General features: G+C 37.1%; 1 long non-coding RNA gene across 1 annotated transcript in view; it reads right to left on the bottom strand.

The window, feature by feature from the left end:
• Positions 1 to 9,131: 9,131 nt before the first annotated feature.
• Positions 9,132 to 15,104, bottom strand: part of LOC144220835 (uncharacterized) — a 35,038-nt gene continuing 29,065 nt past the window's right edge. The window contains exon 3 of the long non-coding RNA XR_013331872.1: positions 9,132 to 9,394. This is a non-coding gene — a long non-coding RNA (uncharacterized LOC144220835). The remainder of the gene's footprint in view (positions 9,395 to 15,104) is intronic.

Below are 15,104 nucleotides of genomic sequence, written 5' to 3' on the forward strand. Positions count from 1 at the left end.
CAAATCATCATCTTTGATGTTCAAAATGTTGCCAAATCAATCTCTTCTTTGAATGCTTCTACTTTTTCCATTCATACCTTTCAAACTGTGGATGATAAATTTACCACCCAGTTTTTAGGATGCTGTATGGGAATTGTTGTTTTTTTTTTTAATTTACCACTACCCACATTCCTGGATTCTGACCCTTAGCCTTAATATGTCAATATTTTCACATAAACCTACATGGCCTCTCATCTGTCAATCACTTCTCTGGGACATGCCAGTGAGTCTCCATCATTCTCAAATACTGAGTTTTAAATTGTTTTCCACTGGTTTCAGCACTGTCCATCAAATTGCCATGAGTTGCCTAACTGAATTTCTTGACCTGCTACTTACTTAGGAAAGAGTATTTTAAATTCCTGATCCCTCAGTTTTTTTATTTGTAACTCAAAAATGGGATAGAGGATGATAGTAACAATTCTTCCAAACTCCAAAGATCTTCCTGAGGACCAAATAAGAAAATGTATAAGTAATTAGATTATAAAACTATATATATTATAATAGAAAGCTAAGATAGTATATATTATAATAAATATATAATTATGAGATCATTACTATGCTGAGATATTATAGAGATATATATCTGTCTGTATGGACTGGGAAAAGCCAGCTTCTTATGTGGTCTGAACACCATAGTTTTTCTTTACATTGCTCTTTCAAATTGTAATTTCCTCTCTTCCTAAATCTGATTATCTTTCATTCAGCCGGATTCCACCAAACCTCACTTGTTCCAACATTAAATACCTGTGTGGCCTTGGACAAGTGAGTTGGGCAAGAAATTTATTGAGGGTCTTCAATGATGGATATTAGAGTTTTAGAGTGAGAATCTGATTTGCACAAGGTAATACCTTAAAGACCAGAAGAGAACTCTTATCTTTTGTCTTAGAGCCCAGCCACCATCCCCTGCCCTATCCCACTTCTCTAGTGATACATCAAGGAATTCAAAGATTATTGTCAAACTCAACATAGTCTTACATATGCTGTTTGTTAGTTTATTATGTCAAATATGTCCATAGTCTCTTCTTAGAATTTTTGTGCAGATGCCACAATTTTTTTCCACTGGTGAAAAGCCTCAGAGACTAGACTCTGTTAATAAGAAGTATTTTTTTATATTTCAATAATCATACTAAACTTTAAAATATTATTTTAGTTCTATTGAAATTTTTAACTTTTTTCTATTTCAAATATTTCTTTCTGATTATAAAATTAATGTCTGCCTCCTTTAGATGATTTCTTGTCTGCATTTCAGCTTACTTTTTTATGATCAATATTTTTTATGTACTACTTGATACTTCCATAAACATGAATAACTGTCTCACCACATTCTTAGCAGCAGCAAATTCTATCCATTTTGCAAATCGTTTAACTATTTTATTTCCATATTCCCTACTATCACTTCTGCAAAAAGAACCAATTCTTATTTGTTTAGATCAATTGTCCAATTTTCTAACCAAGTAAGATCTTTCATTTTTATAATTTTTTTCAGTTAAAGAAACTTTTATTCTAGTTTTTATTTTTTTCCATGCTCAATTCATTCTGCTTTTTTTCCCTTTAAATACTCATCATCTATGAGTTGGTTCTTTGTTCTTTCTCTCTCAGATCTAAATATCTCATCCTTGTGTTTAGCAAAGTGCCATAATTAACAAACATGCATTGGAGTCTGATAGAATTGAGTTTGAATTCGGTTCTGTCATCTCCTGGCTATTTGCCTGACACATTAGGTGACCTCACCAGGTCTCTGCTTCTTCCTCTATAATGTGTTGGTGTCCAGTAAGTATTCATTCAACAAGAGCTGTCTTTTCTCGGTATTTTTTGAGTACTTCAGTTTAATCTTCTACCTCACTGATTCTATTTTCTGCATGTGACTTTGGTTCTTTATGTGCTCTTTTGGTATTTTAATTCTCTGAGTCTTCGGTTGATTCCTTCACTCATCTCTTACTCTTCTCAACATGCTTCCCAACTTATTGGGTTTTGTTTGTTTGTTTCTTTTGTTTCTTTTTTTTTCTTTCTTTCTTCCGTTTCTTTTCTTTTCTGTTTCTTTCTTTCTTTCTTTTTTTTTTTTTTTTGCTATCAAAGGGATCACATTTCCTTGGTATTTCTTGGAGGCACAAAGCAGAAACTTCTATGGGTTTCTTCTCTTCCCTGTAGTAGATATTTGCCAAAAGCATGCTTTACCTCAACTCTGTTAAGGCACTATAGCTGTTTTTATATGGTGGAATATCATCTTGTGTCCTCTGTTGCTTTGATCCTGTCCCTTGATGAAAACCTGTGTAGGTCTCATGACTTGTCTGATTGCTTTTTGGTAACGGACAGTACTATAGTCACCTTAAATGAAAAACATAGTCTCCATTCAGAAACTAGAAGTGTCCTGCCAGGAAATTAACCAGAATTGGGTTCCTAGTATGCTGCAGGCTGGAAACTTCCAGTAGAAATGGAGTGAAATGGGAATCAAGGAATCAATCCCATTGCAATTGCACCAAAAACAATAAGATACCTAGGAATGAACTTAACTAAAGAAGTAAAAGATCTGTACTCTTAAAACTATAGAGCACTTATGAAAGAAATTGAAGACAACACAAAGAAATAGAAAAACATTCCAGGTTCATGGACTGGAAGAATAAACTTTGTTAAAATGTCTATACTACCCAAAACAATCTATACATTTAATGAAATCCATATCAAAATGCCATTAGCATTTTTCACAGAGCTAAAACAAACAATCCTAAAATTTGTATGGAATCACAAAAGATAGCCAAAATAGCCAAAGCAATTGTAAAAAAGAAAAACAGAACTGGGGGCATCACAATTCTGGATTTCAAGCTATATTACAAAGCTACAGTCATCAGGACAGTATGGTACTGGCACAGAAAAAAAGAAAAACAAAACAAAAAAAACACCACATAGATCATGGAACAGAATAGAAAAGCCAGAAATGGACCGACAACTATACAGTCAACTAATCTTCAACAAAGCAGGACAGAATATCCAATGGAAAAAAAGACAGTCTCTTCAACAAACAGTGTTGTGAAAACTAGGAAGCAACATGCCAAAGAATGAAACTGGAGCACTTTCTTAAACCATACACAAATATAAATTTAAAATAGATGAAAGACCTAAATGTGAGACAGGAAACCATCAAAATCCTAGAAGAGAAAACCAGCAGCAACCTCTTTTACCCCAGGAAGAGTAACTTCTTACTAGACATATCACTAAAGGCAAGGGAAACAAAAGCAAACATGAACGATTAGAACTTCATTAAGATAAACAGCTTCTTCACAGTGAAGGAAACAATCAACAAAGCTAAAGGGAAGCCCATGGAATGAAAGAAGATATTTGCAAACAACATATCTAATAAAGGGTTGGTATCCAAAATCTATAAAGAGCTTATCAAACTCAACCCCAAAAAACAAATATAGTTAAGAAATGGGCTGGGATGCCTGGGTGGCTCAGTCAGTTAAGCGTCCGACTTCAGCTCAGGTCATGATCTCACAGTTTGTGGGTTTGAACCCCGCATCGGACTCTGTGCTGACAGCTAGCTCAGAGCCTGGAGCCTGTTTCAGATTCTGTATCTCCCTCTCTCTCTGACCCTCCCCTGCTCATGCTGTCTGTCTGTCTGTCTCTCTCTCTCTCTCAGAAATCATTTAAAAAATAAAAAAAAATAAAAAAAAATAAATGGGAAGAAGACATGAATAAACACTTTTCCAAAAGACATCCAGATGGCTAACAGACACATGAAAAGATGCTCAACATTACTCATCATCAGGGAAATACAAATCAAAACAACAATGATATACTACCTCACATCTGTCATCATGGTGAAAATTAAGCACAAGAACAACAGGTGTTGGCAAGGATGTGGAGAAAGGGGAATACTCTTGCACTGTTGGTGAGAATGCAAACTGATAACAGCCACTCTGAAGAATAATATGGAGGTTCCTCAAAAAACTAAAAACAGAAATACTCTACAATCCAGAGATTGCACTATTAGGTATTTTTGTATAAAATACAGATTCAAAAGGGGTACATGCATGCCAATGTTCATAGCAACATTATCAACAATATTAAAACTATGAAGAGAGCCCAAATGTCCATTAAATGATGAATGCATAAAGAAGATATGGCATACATACATACAATGGAAGATTACTCAGCCATCAAAAAGAATGAAAAATTGCCACTTGCAATGACATAGATGGAGCTAGAATGCGTTATGTTAAGCAAAATATGTCAATTAGAGAAAGGCAATACCACATGATTTTACTCATATGTTGAATTTAAGAAACAAAACAGTTGAACATATGGAAAGGGGAGGACAAAGAAAGAGAAGAGAGGGAAACAAACCACAAGAGATATTTAACGATAGAGAACAAACTGAGGGTTGATGGAGGGACGTGGGTAGGAGATGGGCTAGATGGCGATGGGTAATAAGGAGGGCATTTGCTGTGATGAGCACTGGGTGTTGTATGTAAGTGATGAATCACAGAATTCAACTCCTGAAACCAATATTGCACTGTATGTTAACTAACTAAAATTTAAATTAAAAAAAAAAAAGTTTAAAAAAATAGGGTGTAATAAATGGCCTCCTCCCTACTTCTCTGTATTCAATTTCTACCCTGCCTGGTTTACGAACTGCTTCTGGACACTTTCAGGTGAAATACAAAAAGAACGAAGCATTAAGGGAGAAAGGTCTTATTTAGAGATACTCTAATAATGAGCTGCCTTCAGGCCCCTTGGGTCTGGCAGGTATTTGAAGTGTTTTCTTCAGTGAGTGTATCTGAGGGTTCTTTGGTGATCTCCATCACTCAAGCCCCTGTTCTGCAGTTCTCTTGACCTAGGCAGATGTGTCTCTGTTTGGAGTGGTTCCTTGCCACTCATTTTGCAGCCCTTAGGAATTCAGGGCTCATCTGAAACCTCTTGCTACCAGAGTCCTCCTTTCCTCCAGATAGCCCCATGGGACAGGACCTAAGAAGATACCATGCTGGCTCTCTCTCCTGACTGCCCACATCTACCCCAGAGCAAAGTCTACTTGCTTCTTTGAACTAAAATGAAGTGGCCACAGAATGCTATGGTCTTCTCAGACATGGGTCAGGCAGCCATCTTCTGTGAACACCTCCCACAAGCCCTCAGAGGGATCTTGCAGCAGCTCCCTGCACTGTTAGGAGAGGAAAGCAGAACCCCTTAATCCTTCCATCTCTTATGTGTGCATCTAGGTTGGGCAAAGGGAACTATCACTTTATAGTAACAGTTTCCTCTCCAAACAAATATCTTCAAAAGTCACTTCCTGATCTCTTCTATTTCCTTCTGATTTGGCTGAGGGGTCAAAGAGCCATAGCTGAGGTGAGCAACCATTTCCATTGTATTAATCATGTTTTGTTTTGTTTTGTTCTGGTTTTTTGTTTGTTTTTCTAGGGCACGATGTTTTGACTTTCTGGGGAGACTTCAGGACAGGGGAAGAAACTGCCCCTCCCAGGCTAGCCAATTCCTAAAAATGGTAAACAAGTTACTTGAAAGAACATCTTTTATATGCAAACCAACCAATCCAGAGTGTACACCTTCAATATCTCCTTATCAAACTCACGCATCAAGCCATTATTTCCCCTGTGCTCAATAACCTGGGGCCAGGTATCAGAGAATTAAAGACTACCTCTACAGCCAGGAGCCCACTACCATTATACAATATAGCCGGTTCTGAGCAGTTTACCCAACCCCACTTGGCTTTTCTCACAGAAATCCCTGTAGAGATTCTGGGCTAGGCTTTCTCCTTGTTCCTGCTTTTGACTCCTGACTAAAACCTGATGTTTCTCCTGTGGCCCTGTGTGGCATGATGTGCTGCCTTCTCTGGGAAAACATAAATAATAAATTGTCTTTGAATGGCATTGGCCATTCTTTTTCATCCTTCAGGACTGCCTCCATAAATTAAATCCTAGGTATAATGTTAATAAAATTGTAATGCTGCATATGGAGATCTGCTTCACAGTCACTTTGATGTCTGATGAATATCAATGTCATCTGAGTTGACGTTTCAATTTTTATCATCTTTTTATAATTCATAATTAAATTTTTTGATAGAATACAGAGCTCAGACTAAAGTTCTACATATGCCCTCAAACTGTCCCTAGGATATGTTTGTTCATTCAAAAGCTGTTCAGTTGACATTATGTCTGCCAGACAGTACACTTGGTGACGGGCATATGAAAACCTCTGCCACACAGAAGTTTAATGTCTGCTCATACTAGATGCAGCTGATCACATAGAATCAGTGCCCTGGAGCAGACTGCCATTTAGATCTAGAGGCAGAAACTGCCATATGACTTTCAGCACTATATTTTTTTAGTTAACCAGTAAAGGAACACAGTCTTCAATCAGTGTCTAAAGTCACAAGTAAACCAAAGACATAGTTATAGTGTCAGGGATCTAAAAGCATCTAAATGCTTTTGTTAGAAGCATTTACCAAAACACCACTTCAAAGGGATATTAGATGAGAGCCAGCATAACAATCTTAAATCCACTTACCATTTTAAAGGGGAACTAGGAAAAGAGAGGGAGCCTAATGACATTTGAAAAACATGGAGAATTATGATGGCTAATAAGAGAGAGGTTAGAGGAGATGATGAGGAATGGAGCCAGGAGACAGTTCTGAGTCAAAAAGCAGGTGGACACAGAGCTTTTTATCTGGCTCCTGGGAGGCTGGGCATGTTAAAGAGGGCATCTGGCGGAATAAACATTAGCCCAAGAGATCAGGCATCCACAGAAGCAGGTAGCAATTCCGTATGCTAACTCTGTCATTGTTCTAATAGTCTTTATAGAGTTAAGGACACTGTTTTCTTCCTTTTCTATAGTCTAAACATATTAATCTGAAATCCTGAAATTGGGACTGATGGTGAGAAACTATTTCTAATGTCAAATTATAATCTAAAGAAGAAAAGGCAGGTTAAAAAGACCAGAAGAGGACAGGAGGGCAATGGGCTCTATTCCTTAGTAGGGGACTGCCATGTAACCGTAGGGGTTAGAGTCAAACATTTCTCCCAGAAATTGGGGTTCCAGGTTTATTTACTTGTTTTCAAAAACTAGCTGAGGTTCCTGAAACCATCATCACCTTGTTCTAAAGCCAGCTACCCTTAGCTCTAAATAATGGAACATGATACCTCCCTTGGTACGGAGGAAGACCTAAGTCTTCTTACCTTCCATTGGTAGGTTGAGCAGCTACAGAAGTTGATACACTGTTCTCAAATACCAGGGACTCTGTCTCTTCTGAGAATTGAAGAGTCAGCAAGTGCTGTCTAATCTCCTTCTTCATATCAATGATGCCTAAGGGTTAATACCAGTCCAGACAGAAAACTTCCTGAGTGGTTGCAGCAGATTGAAGGAAGAGATCCACTTGCCAGCAGTGGAAGTATGTGGAGACAGGGAAAGATTATTTGAAGTACAATTTAAGGGAAAGCCAGGTCAAGGCATCTGTGTGGCTTAGTTGCTTGAGCATCTGACTCTTGGTTTTGGCTCAGGTCCTGATCTCATGGTTTGTAAGATTGAGCCCTGCATCCTGCTCCGTGCTGACAGTGCAGAGCCTGCTTGGACTTCTCTCTCTCTCCATCTGTTTCTCTCTCTCTCTCTCTCTCTATCTCTCTCTCTCTCCCCTTGCTTGCTTGCACTCTCTCACTCTCTCAAAATAAATAAACTTAAAAAAAAATAAGGTGAAGCCAGGTCAAAACAAAGGTTTACAATCTGATCAAGTAACCAAATAAGTCTATATAATAGGAGAGGAGGTACAGGAAAAGGTTTAGTGTTTCATTGAACATGAGGAGACTGGAGCAGACATAAAGAAATTCCATATCTAAAAATTAATACAGCCAAAGTAGTTCATTAGGTAAAATTCAAAGCCAGAAATATAGGTGTTGAAGGGGCAAAAGGGAAGTAGATCCTTCCCTTCCATGACTAAGGAAAAGAAATTAAACTATTTCTCTCGTCTTTCAACAGTCACCCAATCTTAAGCTGTCTTTTCTCAGTTTAACCATTTAAGATTGAGTTTTCTCTTTTTGTTTTTAAACCTGACTTTACCCATTTGAAAGTTATTCATGAAAAATGTGCACACACAGTCTACATAAGCCTAGGGGTCCTCTCAGATCCCATAATCCACTGAAGACAGTTTGTAGACAATTCCCTCATGCAAAGAAAGTATAGCCAAGAAATATTTTGGGACTGACTTTCGCTGTTTATAATATTCCAATTCTCATAGCATTAAAATTGGGGAAATATTGTTGTACTCCTACACTACAGTATAAAAGTTAACACCTCTTGGGTTAAGAGATGGCTATGTAGTATTCACATTCAGAACAAATTTTGTATCCCAGACACAGAGCTGGAGTGGTTTCTAATTTAAAATTAGATGTTCAAGAAAAGAAATCTGGATACTATAAAAAAAATTATACCTGTATCAGGCTAAAAAGGATTTTTTAAACAATTGTCAGGCCAACACATCATATTGCCAAACCCATAAACCGCTTCAAGAAACAGATGGAATTTATATCACAGACTCTCAAACCTCATGGGAGGGATCTTTGAATCCAATTAACCCTTTGGCAACAGGGTTTAATCTGGAGGGATATGCTCAAAGCATCCAAAAATATTTTGTCTAGACTTAACCCACTGCAAAATTTTCTATGGTACATTCTCTGGACAGGACAACATGGATCTAAGGCAGTGGGCAGGCACTGATGATATCATCCCAGAATGTAGGTTCTCTTTATACATATCCTCAAGCGTATCTCCGTAACAAGTTTAGAAGACAGGTATTCCACACCAGTTGGATCTGCCGTTCAGTCTTGCTAGGATTGCAATGGCAAGTGCCAAGCCCCAAATTAAAAGAAACTACAAAAACATGTTCACATGTGCTGAGCTACTACCAACAATATTCAAAACTGGCAAAAGCTGGAGAATTATAATAGAATGTTTCATTTAAAATGGCCTCAGTGCAATTTTTGTAGATATTTTCAACCAGTTTTAGAAAGAATTTGGAGTTTAAAACAATCCATCCTCTTTAACATTTTATTGACATTTTGAATATTATCTCTTTCTTCAGTGGGTAGACTGGGCTGGTTATGAAATAGTTCATTTAATTAAGTTGATTCTTGTGGTTATAGGTTGCTTGCTGCTGCAGTACTATGGGAGCAGAGTAAGGCCTCCTTTCCGTGAGGCCTCAATAACAAGTGTTCAGCCATTGTGTCTGGAACCACTTGGGTGTGGTTTTCTGCAAAGGCAGAGAAGAGGAATGGACAAGCACTTCTCAAAGTTTGATGGCAAGACTCTAGGTTCTAACCTGGTTTGCCCACAAACAGAAGCTCTTCATACAGTGATGACCCTGGGAAGGGAGGGGAAGAAGAGAAAAAGGAAAAATTAGGTAAGCAAGGGAGAATTTAAAAAGGGAGAAATGAAAAGGCCAGTAGCAAATCAAAAAGGAAAGAAAATGAAAGCAGTTGATTCAGTAATTTATTGACCATATTGTTGAGAGGAGCTAAATAATAAGTTTAAGAAATGTGGATAGAAGATCAGGATGTCCACTCTCACCACTTTTATTCAACATAGTATTGGAAGTCCTAGCCACAGCAAGCAGACAAGAAAAAGAAATAAGAAACATATAAATGGATAAGAAAGAAGTAAAACTTCTACTCTTTGCAGATGACATGATACTATACAGACAACCCTAAAGACTGCACCACAAACCTACCAGAACTGATAAATGAATTCAATAAGTCACAGGACACAAAATCAATATACAGAAGTCCACTGCATTTCTATAAACTAATAATGAAGTAGAAGAAAGAGAAATAAGAAAACTATCTCATTTTTTCAACAGAAAGAATAAAATAACTAGGAATAAATTTAACCAAGGAGGTTAAAGATCTGTACTTTGAAAACTATAAAACACTGATGAAAAAAATTGAACACAACATAAACAGATAGAAAGATATTCCATGCTCATGGATTGGGAGAACCAATATCGTTAAAATGTCCATGGTACCCAAAGCATCCTACCGACTTAATGCAATCCTTTTCAAAATATCAACAGCATTTTTCACAGAACTAGAACAAATAATCCAAAAATTTGTATGGAACTACAAAAGACCCCAAATAGTCAAAGTTGTCTTGAATAAGAACAAACTTGGAGGTGTCCAATCCCAGATTTCAAAATATAGTAGCTGTGGTAATCTAAGCTGTAGTAGTCAAAACAATAAAATACTGGAACAAAAATAAACACGTAGATCAATGGAACAAACTAGAGTCCAGAAATCAACCCATGCTTATATGGTCAATTAATTTATGACAAAGGAGACAAGAATATAGAGTGAGGAAAAGATAGTCTTTTTAATAAATGGTGCTGGGATAACTGGAAATTAACATGCAAAAGAATGAAACTGAAATGCTTTCCTACACCATAAACAAAAATAAACTCAAAATGGATTAGAGATATAAATGTGAGACCTGAAACCATAAAATTCCTAGAAGAAAACATACGCAGTAATTTCTTTGACATCAGCCACAGCAACAGTTTTCTAGATATGCCTCCTCTAGCAAAGGAAACAAAAACAGAATTAAACTACTAAGGCTACCCCAAAACAAAAAGCTTTTGCATGGCAAAGAAACCATCAACAAAGCAAAAGCAACCTACTGAATGGGAAAAGATATTTGCAAATGATACATCCAATAAGGCGTTACTATCCAAATATATAAAGAATTTATACAACTTGACACCCCCAAAAACAAATAATCCAATTAAAAATGGGCAGAGTACCGAAACAGACATTTTTCTGAAGAAGACATACAGATGGCCAATAGATACATGAAAAGATGCTCAACATCACTCATCATCAGGGAAATGCAAATTAAAACTACAATGAGGTATCACTTTACACCTGTCAGAATGACTTAAATCAAAAACACAAAAAATAACAAGTGTTGGTAAGGATGTAAAGAAAGAGAACTCTTAAGCACTTTGGGTGGGGACTGCAAATTGGTGCAGCCACTGTGGAAAACAGTATGGAGCTCCTTTAAAAATTAAAAGTAGGGGCACCAGGGTGACTCAGTCAGTTAAGCTCTGAGTCTTGATTTCGGTTCATGTCCTGATTTCAGTTTGTAAGATCAAATCCCACCTCAAGCTCTATGCGGACAGCACAGAGCCTGCTTGGGATTCTCTCCCCCCCTCTCTCTGTCCCTCCCTCACTCGCTCATGCACTATCTCTCTCTGTCTCTCAAAAAAAATTATATTAAAAAAATTAAAAAATAGGATTTCTAAATGATCCAGTAATTCTGCTACTGGGTATTTACCCCAAAAAAACAAAAACACTAATTTGAAAAGATATATGCACCCCTATGTTTACTGAAGCTTTTCAATAGCCAGGATATGTAAAGAACCCAAATGTCCATCAATAGATGAGTGGATAAAGAAGATGTGGCATATATACACAATAGAATAGTACTCAGCCATTAAAAGTAATGAGATCTTGCCATTTGCAACAACATGGATGGATCTAGGAGGTATAATAAGTCAGAGAAAGACAAATACCATATGATTTAAGAAGTAAAACAAATGAACAGCAAGGAAAGAAAAGAGACAAACAAATAAAACCCAGACTCAAATACAGAGACAAACTGGTAGTTGCCAGAGGGGAGGTGGGTGAGGGAAGAGTGAAATAGGTGAAGAGGATTAAGAGTATACTCATCCTGATGAACACTGAGAAATGTATAGAATTATTGAATCACGATATTGTACACCTCAAACTAACATAACACTGTATGTTAATTTTACTTGAATACAAACATTTTTAATTAGAAAAGTTTATAAGTTGATAGAAAAATCTGGAAGGAAATACATGGAAATATTACTTATGATGGTGATTTTTCTTTTCAGTGCTTCCATCACCATTGCTGAATTATTCTTCAGTAGTTTCTCAATGTTTTATGTTCATTTCTTTAACAAACTTCTCTTATCTCCTCCTCTGCCTCAGACAGAATTTCCTCTGGAAATTGCCAGCCATGGTTAAACATGTTCATCATTATTAAAAGTAATCACTGACATTTCTAAATGGCTATCCACTTTCCTAAACACACTTCTAAGGTGTATCTCTCAGTTGCCATGACAACTTTGTACTCCAGGTTATCAATATCATTGCCTCATTTTACAGGTGAGAAAACTGAGACTTAATGAGGCCAGGAGATTGACCAAAGATCAAATCCCACCTCACCACCTTGCAGTGACTTGGCATTCTGCACTTTTTCATCTGTGCTGTTACTGCTCAGTAGGCAAAGCAAACTTTTGTAAATGGGTGATACTTGAAGAAGGGGGTCTCAGCACCTTTGAATGAAAATGTCTTTATTACAAAGATGCTTACCAAATGTTTATAGATAGCTCAGGGAAAAATTTGTTACAAGATTAAATAAACAAAATTAATGCAAATAATTAAACGTGGTCTCTGATTTCAACCTTGTTTTAAAAACTGGAAAGCAGTTTGAAGGGAATTTCATGTAGGTGTGAATAGTGATAAACAAGAGTTAATGGCACAGCAGAGCAGTTAAGGGTTAGACCCTGGAATTAGTCTGCCTGTATCTGAATCCTGGCCATGCCGTTGATTAGCCAAATGGGTATGGGCACATAACTTAACCTGTGCTTCAGTATCCTCATCTCTATAATGAGGATAATGATAGTATCTATCTCATTAAAATCAACATGAGAGTCAAAAGAATTAATGTAAGTAAAGCATTTTACTGTCTGTTACATGGTAATTCCATAAAAGTGTTAGCTATCCTCATATTGTGATGATTATTTTTAGGCATTACATATGATTTTAATTTTCATCTTTATATGTTTTGAAATTTCCAAATTTTTAATGTGTGTATGTTAACTTAATGATTTTTTTTAAGTTTATTCATCTTGAGAGAGAGAGAACACAAGCAGGGGAAGGGCAGAGTGAAAGAGATTGAGAATCCCAAGCAGGCTCTGCACCATCAGCATGGAGGTTGACATGGGGCTCAAACTCACGACCTGTGAGATCGTGACCTGGGCCGAAATCAAGAATTGGTCGCTCAACTGACTGAGCCAACTGGGCTCCCCAGTTTAATGATTTAATACAAAAAGACTATGAAACTAATCAAAAGTAACCAGCAATACACCACCTTCCACAGCTACTTTAGCTGAAGGTTCTGTCCCTATTAAGATTCAGAGCTCCTTTATAACACTCTCCATTTTTTTAGCTCCTTGGAAAATTTGTCTTACTGACAGGTAGGTGCCTTGTTTGCTGAGGAAAAGCTATGTGAATTATAGCTATCCCAAAGTCTCCCTGATGAAACCAGAGCAGATGTTTGAGAAAGTATTCAAGGTATCCAGGATTCCTTAAAGGGACAAGGTCCATCTTGAAATCATCAAGCAAAAGAAACAAACACCAATTTCCAGGTAACCTTGTGCAAATTAGATGGCAGGTAAATTAATCAAGTTTTCCTGACACTGAGTCTTTCACTAACTTATACAACCCTTAGCAACTTGCTTTGGGCTATTAGTCTCACCGTAAATATGTGGTGAAGCAGATGCAAAAGCATTTACCCCAAAAGTTAACAAAACTAGATTCACGAGAAACATGGCACACGCCAGACAGCTGGGAACAAATACAGAAAGCAGAACGTCTTCCAACCAGATGCTTCTCAAAATATGTGGCAAGCGTTTTAAAGAGTCCTGTAAGAATTTCAAGAACCATTCTTCTAGATGAAGAAAAGCACAGAAGGAATACAGACAAAGAGCAGATGGTATGCACAAGCTGTCTAAGATTTTGAAAGGAGAGATATTACAATTTGATAAAGTAGTGGCAGTTTATGTACGTTTTAGGCAGCACCCGGCACGTGTGTTGTATTTCAGTGGACGGCCCCCTACCCCTTAAAGGCTCCGTCACTCGAACAGCGTCTGCGGTGAGCTGGAAACACTGGATATAACCCGTTTGTATTCAAATTGTAATTTAAGCTTCCCAAATCAACAACAACTAGGGAATTGGATAATGATTCTATGATAATTAGCAATATATATGGAGCTCTTAAATTCGCTCCATTCGGCTTCTTTATGGAATTTTTAAACTGTTTTTTATTACAGTTGAAAAGGTGACAGTGTTCTTTGTGATAATACATTGAACTATGCTTAATGACTATTTACTAGTCAAAAGTCCTATTCTGGGGATACACAGAAGTTGGTACTAACCTTGAAGTGATGAAATGTCCAAAGTCAAATACCTCTGTGTTCTAGAACCACTTACCTCTACCACCATTTTAGTCATTAAAAAGAGGAGAAGTGCTGGCATATAAGGCATAGCTTTTGTGCATCTATCAGTAAACAAATGTTCCCTGAAAGACTTCCTAATGAGACAAGGACTAGAGAGCATAATCAGAATAAATTTGCCAATAAGTTAGAGTTTCAGTGGAAATAACACTAAAATGTTTGCGAAAAAAGTTCAGTGCTTGTGTGTCGTTTTGAACTTTCTCCACCAATTCCTTTTTGCTTATTTTAAAAATATAACAGATAGAGGGGTGCCTGGGTGGCTTAGTCAGTTAACCATCCAACTTGGGCTCCAGTCATGCTCTCACAGTTTGTGAGTTTGACCCCGGAGTCGGTCTCTGTGCTGACAGCTCAGAGCCTGGAGCCTGCTTCTGATTCTGTGTCTCCCTCTCTCTTTACCCTCCCCCCCCCCGCTCATGCTCTGTCTCTCTATATCTATCTAAAAAATAAACATTAAATATACACTTTATATTAAAATATATATACATATAAAATGAAGGGTGAAAGAGGAAAAAGTGAGAGAGAAAAAAGTATTTTGATCATTTCTCTACTTTTCTAGCCATTAAGAACCTTAGAGATTGATCAAAGGAAGGTTAATATAGTATACATAGGCCATGCTCTAAATGAGCATTTTCTACTTGCTCTACTGGATTGCTGAATGTGGGAACAGACCAATACTGAACAAATCTAATTACACAGATTCCCCAAATTTATCATGATTTCCACCCATTAGATTCTTGCAGATAGCCTAAGTCTCTTT

Source organism: Crocuta crocuta, unplaced genomic scaffold (genome assembly GCF_008692635.1).
Source record: "Crocuta crocuta isolate KB4526 unplaced genomic scaffold, BGI_CrCroc_1.0 scaffold1, whole genome shotgun sequence".
NCBI lineage: Eukaryota > Metazoa > Chordata > Mammalia > Carnivora > Hyaenidae > Crocuta > Crocuta crocuta.